Raw genomic sequence first — 6,536 nt, 5'->3', positions numbered from 1 at the left:
TGGGCTACAACACCATTGTCCACTCTCCTCCCTCCCTCCTGCTTCCCGTTGCTGCTGAATGGCTAGTCCCATGGAGACCTGGACGGAGGGAGGTCCAGGGGTCCCCAGAGGCTGTGCTCCTTGCTTGGTAGTTGTAGACAGGAAAGCCCTCAGGGGCTTCCCAACAGAACTGAGATCTACTGAACCTCCTGTTCACTAGGCACCCATATATACCAATAGAACACGAGCTTGAAGGCAGCATGTCAGCTACCTTGCTCACTGCTGTATCCAAAGTATCTAGTATATAGTAGTTATTCAATAAAATTTTGTTACAAATAAGAACAAATAGAAGATGTATGGAAGGTGAATGTTGACCTCTCCATTAGACACCGAAGTACATTCAAGGTGCCATCCCCATCCATCAGGAGAGAGAGCACATAGGGAAGCAATCATCCATAATCTAGAAAAGTAACCATGAGGTGGCGGTGGCAGAAATGACAGTGGGTACCTAAGTCCACACTGTAAAGATAGTGAAGGCTTTGTTCACTCCCCAGCGGTTGTTCATGGAGGGCCTACTAGTACTATGGGAAGAAGGTCGGCCCCCAGGTGGTTGTGGGAAACATATGAGCAGACAGATAGGTAGTAAGTAATAAACCAGATAGATGCTGTCCTAGGGGAAATCATGGGCAGTGGGGGCAGAAAGCTGAGGCATCTTGCTTCATTATCAGGGGGGTCTTGGAAGGCTCTGTGTTGAAGGGAGTCCAAGCTGAGAACTACCTGAAAGGTTAATAGAAGTCAGCCAAGGGAGAAGGAGGGAAAAAAAGTTCCAGCCAAGGGAACATTATGTAGTGAAGAGAGAACAGACAGTTTTCAAGGAACTGAGCAGAAGTGTCAGGAAATCTGCCTTGAGTACCAGTAGGATGGTGGGCAGGGCTGGAAGACATGAAGTAAGACAAGTGGGTGGGAGCAGGGTAGAAAAAGCACCCAAACCATGTTGAGTTATAAGTTTACCTTCAGGGCATGGGAAACCATTTGCAAGTTTTAAGAAGGGAAGTGATAAGATCAAGTTTGGATTTTAGAGAGGTTACTCTGGGTGCAGTGCGGGCACTGGGTGGCTTAGGGCTAGAGTGAGGCAACAGTCCAGACAAGAAATGATAACCTGAGTGATGACATCCCTGAGTGATGACATCCCTGGATGGAGATCATGTTTGAGCCAAGTCTGAGGATAACTGGGAGTTTCCTTGCAGAAAAACTTGGGGTGGAAAGGATGCAGGCATTCCAGAGAGTGAAAAAGCACGTGGAAAGATTTTAAAAATTTGGCAGGAAGTAAAAAGGAACTAACCTTTGCTGAAGAGTCTTGAAAGCCCAGGGTCAAGCCAGACACTTTTATTAGAGTTGGGGAGGACAAGGTGGGTATCCTCTCCAGACACTTGAATTATCTGCAGAAGTTCCAGAGGGTTCTGGTCCATCCAGGCATTTTCAGAACAAATGTAGCACCCAGAACCTGAAAGATGAGGGCAAACTGTATATAAAAAGGTGAAGGAGAGTATGGGAACTGGAGTAAGCAAGTGGATCAAGACAGAGCATAGGGAGAATAGGGGACACTTCCTGCCAAGCAGAGAAGAGCAAGGCTGCATGAGATAGGTCCCTTCAGAACCTGGAAATTCCAGTTCCAGAATAGTCTGGTTCTGCACTTGCTCCTCTTAGTTCTATCTCCTGACCTCAAAAGACCTCCTTACAGGCATCTCCCCCAAAGAAGACATTTCCCCCAAAGAAGAGATTTGCAAAAAGTCAGAACGCAGAGACCAATTAGTGTAATGATTAAGAAATTGGGCTCTGCTTTCTCCTTAGTTTCCAACAGGGCAAATCACTCACTGGAGTCAGTTTGCTTACTTGAAGTGGGGACAATAACACCTACCTCATCAGTGCTGAAAGGTGGAAATGAGATAATGTGAACAGGAAACTTACATAATATAGGTTCTCAATAAACCTTTGCTGTTATGAATATTCTGGTAGAAGACAAATGGGATGGGGTGGGAGGGCATTAGAGAGATAGGGAGGGATGCAAGTAAGGAGGGCTAAGTGGAAGGGGAGTGAGTTCCAATCTGTGCAGAATTCTTCAGTGGCTTCCATGGATTATGGGACAAAATCTGTCACAAAGGCTGATTCCTGCCTACCTCTCCTGCCTCTTCTCTCGTGGCTCCCAACCTCACTTTATAAACGGAACGGGATCCTACCTCTTGTGATTCCCGGAGCAGAGCAAATTCTTCAAGACCTTCCATGAACTGTAGTGGAGGGGAAAAAAAAAAAAAAAAAACAACCCTCAAACCTGTCTTCATACCAAATATTAGGAAGTGTAAGCTTCCTGGAACAGATGTTGGGAAGGGACCCAGGATGTGTATATCATGGGGAAGGGGTAGAGGACTAAGGGAGGGAGGAGCAGGGGAAAGTTAATATGGCTCACATAAACGGCATTTGGCCTCCTATTTAGGTAAGGCAGAGGGCAGGCAGGCTGATGTGCATGCTTCTCTTGGTGGGGAAGCCAAGACTGGAGGAGAGGAGAGAAAGGGCAGAGGCTTGAGGGAGTCCCAGCATATGTCTGGTCTTCCACCCCCTCCCCTGTTTTCTCTTTCCTTCCTTCTTTTAGGGTCTCGATTCCCTAGGAGGGAATTGCAAGCCTGAGAGTAGTGACCTGGGACTGACTGACTCCTTTTAGGAGCTAAGACCCCAGGTTTAAAAAGGTTCAATTATAATTCAGTGTGGGAACTGTGTTATGAAGACGTGCTAAGGCCTATGGGAGCCTGCGGGCCTTGCAGAGACAGGGAGCTGGGCTTTGGCAAAGGACTAGATTATTAGATGGGAAAGGGTTTCCAGGAGGTGAGAACAGCATGAAGGTAGGCAGATTCTGCCTGGTCCCTGTGAGGATGAAACATATTCTTCACTCCTTTCCTTTCCTCCATCTCCGGAATTGAGTTCCTGTACCTCCTCCCAGGCCACCTTTAGAATCATCAGCTGTTAGACCTGAAAGGAATCTTGGTGATCTTGCTGGTCCTCCCAGTCTTTTGAATTTTATATTTAGAGAAACAGAGACCCAGATGGAGGAAGAAACACTTGTGTGAGGTCTCTCAGTGGATGAAGAACTCAGTCAGATCTCAGAGTTTCTGATTCATCTCTACTTGCATTTCCTAGTTCTACATTGCCTCAACGTCAACCACTTTGGCCCCCGTCCTCCAGGGCTGGATTTTGTTTTGCTTTGTTTTTCTCTCGGGGTGAGGGTAGGAAAAGGATTTTTACCTAACTCCCTGTTATCGAAAAATAATAATTACAACTATCCCTTATCAAACATTTACTATGTGTCAAGCACAGTTCTAGGTGTAAGGGACATGCACTAAACAAAGTTTCTCCTTCATGTGGCTCACATTCTCTGGTGGCAGGGGGCGGGGTGCAGGACAGAAGTTAAATAAACGAACATGGCATGTGGTGTCATGATGGGATCTATGAAGAAAGTTGAGGTTGGAAAGGGGGTTGAGCGTGACTATAAGGAGGGTATTTTATATAGTTCACTCCAAAACTCAGAGGCCCAAAAACAGTCATAAATTATCATCTCACAGTTTCTGAGGGTCAGGAATTCAGAAGTGGCTTAGCTGGCTCATTCAGGCTCAGGGTCTTTCTTGATGTTGCGGTCAAAATGTCAGACAGGACTGCAGTTGCCTGAAACCTTGACTGGGGCTGGAAGATTCTCTTCCAGGGTGGTTCGTTCTCATGGCTGTTGGCTGGACACCTCAGTTGCTCTTCATGAAGAGTAGCCCTCCCCACAGGGCTGTTTGAGTATCCTCATGATATGGCAGCATGTGCATGGTCTGAGAAAGAAAGAAACAAGGAAGAGACAATGCCTTTTTAATTTTTTAATTTTTATTTTTTTAAGAGTTTATTTATTTATTCGACAGGCAGAGAGGCAGGCAGAGAGAGAGAGGGGAGCAGGCTCTCTGCTGAGCAGAGAACCCAATGTGGGGCTCGATCCCAGGACCCCGGGACCATGACCTGAGCTGAAGGCAGAGGCTTTAACCCACTGAGCCACTCAGGCACCCCATAATGCTTTAAAAAAAAAACTTTTTATTTATGAATAATATTAGATTTACAGACAACTTACAAAGATAGTACAGAGTTCCCTTACATACTTCACTCAGCTTCCTCTAACATTAATATCTTATATAACCGTGGTGGATTTCTCAAAGTCAAGAGATGAACATCGATATATTACTGTTAACTAAACTGCAGACTTTATTCAGATTTCTCTGCTTTTCCCACTGTCTTTTCTGTTCCAGAATCCTGTTCAAGAGATCACATTGTGGCGACGCCTGGGTGGATCAGTGGGTTAAAGCCTCTGCCATGATCGGCTCAGGTCATGATCCCGGGGTCCTGGGATCGAGCCCTGCGTCCGGCTCTCTGCTCCACAGGGAGCCTGCTTCCTCCCCTCTCTCTCTCTGCCTGCCTCTCTGCCTACTTGTGATTTCTTTCTCTGTCAGATAAATAAAATCTTTAAAAACAAAAAAAAAAAGAGAGAGAGATCACGTTGTGTTTAGTCATCATGTTTCCTTAGTCTCCTTTGATCAACAATAGTTTCCTACTCTTTTTTTGTTTTTCATAATCTTTTTTTTTTAGGTTTTTATTGTAATTCCAGTTAGTTAACATACAGTGTAATCTTAGTCTCAGGTGTACAGTACAGTGATTCAACAATTCCATACATCACCCAGTGCTCATCATGACAAGTGCACTTCTTAATCTCCCCATCACCTATTTCACCCATCCCCTACCCACCTCCCCTCTGGTGACCATCAGTTTGTTCTCTAGAATAAAGAGTCTGTTTTTTGGTTTGTACGTGTCTCTCTTTTTTCCCCTTTGCTTGTGTTTGTTTGTCTCTAAATTCCACAATTGAGTGAAATCATATGGTATTTCTCTTTCTCTGATGGACTTATTTCACATAGCATTATACTCTCCAGCTCTGTCCCCATTGTTGCAAATGGGAAGATTTCATTGGTTTTTTTATGGCTGGGTAATATTCCATCATATATACCACATCTTCTTTATCCCTTCATCAGATGATGTGCACTGCTTCCATAATTTGAGTATTATAAATAATGCTGCTATGCATATGGGGGTGCATGTATCCTTTTGAACGGGTGTCTTTGTTTTCTTTGGGTTAATACCCAGTAATGAGATTGCTGGATCCTAGGGTAGTTCTGTTTTTAACTTTTTGAGGAACCTCTATCCTGTTTTCCAGAGTGGCTGCACCAGTTTGCGTTCCTAATTGAAAGAGGGTTCTCCTTTCTCTACATCCTTGCGAACACGCGTTGTGTCTTGTGTTGTTGACTTTAGTCATTTTGACAGGTGTGAAGTGGTATCTCATAGTTTTGATTTGCATTTCCCTGATGGTAAAAACACGGAACCCTTTGTGAATTTGCATGTCCTCCTTGTGGAGCAGCCACGCTAATCTTCTCTGTATCGTTCCAATTTTAGTATGTGTGCTGCTGAAGCAGGCAATATTTTTCATAATCTTGACAACTTTGAAGTGTACTGATCAGGTATTTTGTAGAGTGCCCCTTAATTTGCATCTTTCTGATGTTTTCTCATTAGCAGACTAAGGCAATCACAAAGCCTCTTATGACCTTGTCTTAGAAGTCACATGCTGTTACTTTTACCATATTCTGTTATTTAGGAAGTAGACACTAAGTCAAGCCAAAACTCAAGGGGGTGGGGAGAACTGAGTTCTACCTACTGAAGGGAGGATTATCAGATTTTGTGGGCATATTTTAAAATTACTGGGGGAGTCAAGGAAGGCCTCCCTGATATAGTGACACTTGAACAAAACTTGAAATAAGCAAGGGAACAAGCTATGGAGAGGTCAAGATAAAGCTTTGTAGGCACAGGGACAGCCAGGAAGGGCCTGAGGCAGGAGTGTACACAGCAATGTTTGAGAAGTATGTCAGGAAGCCAGAGTGGCTTACCAGAGACAGCAAGGTGGAGAATGGTAGGGCATGAGGTCATTAAGTTTTTGGGCTGGGGGTTAGGGAGATAATGTAGGGCATTGTAGAAAGTAGTAAGGGTTTGGATTTTATGCTGAGTGAAATGGGGAGCCATTGAAGAATTCTGAGCAGAACAGACATGGTTTTAAAAGGATCATTCTGGCTGCTGTGTGCATACCCTATAGATCAGAAGGGCTGAAGTTGGGTATCAGATGAGGAAGAACTCAGTGTTCTCCCAGAAAAAGGCTCTTTTTCCTAATCCAGATGAGAGATAATGCTTGGCATGCAGTAGGTGCTAAACATATCAAAGTCTGAAGGAATAGCAGTACCTTGAGGAAGAAAATGAGTACCTTCCATTGTCTGGAAGAACATGAAGGTCTATACAATGCCCTTCTTTTATGTCCAGCATGTGGCCTGGCTGTAGGGATACAAAGAAAGAACTGAGTTCTTGACCTTGAGGAGCTCAGAGTCTGGTGGGTTGGACATTGTTGCAAGAAATAATCCAAACTTGACTGGCCAAGTGCTGTAACTGAT

At 44.5% G+C, this 6,536-nt stretch overlaps 1 non-coding gene across 1 annotated transcript; it reads right to left on the bottom strand.

Moving 5' to 3' along the window:
- Positions 1-5,413: 5,413 nt before the first annotated feature.
- LOC132028965 (U6 spliceosomal RNA) lies at positions 5,414-5,516 on the bottom strand. Its single transcript, XR_009407615.1, has one exon. It is a non-coding gene; the product is annotated as a U6 spliceosomal RNA (small nuclear RNA).
- Positions 5,517-6,536: the final 1,020 nt, after the last annotated feature.

The sequence above is a fragment of the Mustela nigripes genome, chromosome 12 (assembly GCF_022355385.1).
Source record: "Mustela nigripes isolate SB6536 chromosome 12, MUSNIG.SB6536, whole genome shotgun sequence".
Classification (NCBI taxonomy): domain Eukaryota; kingdom Metazoa; phylum Chordata; class Mammalia; order Carnivora; family Mustelidae; genus Mustela; species Mustela nigripes.
The sequence above is the reverse complement of the archived record's forward strand: the minus strand, read 5'-3'. Positions and strand labels throughout refer to the sequence as shown.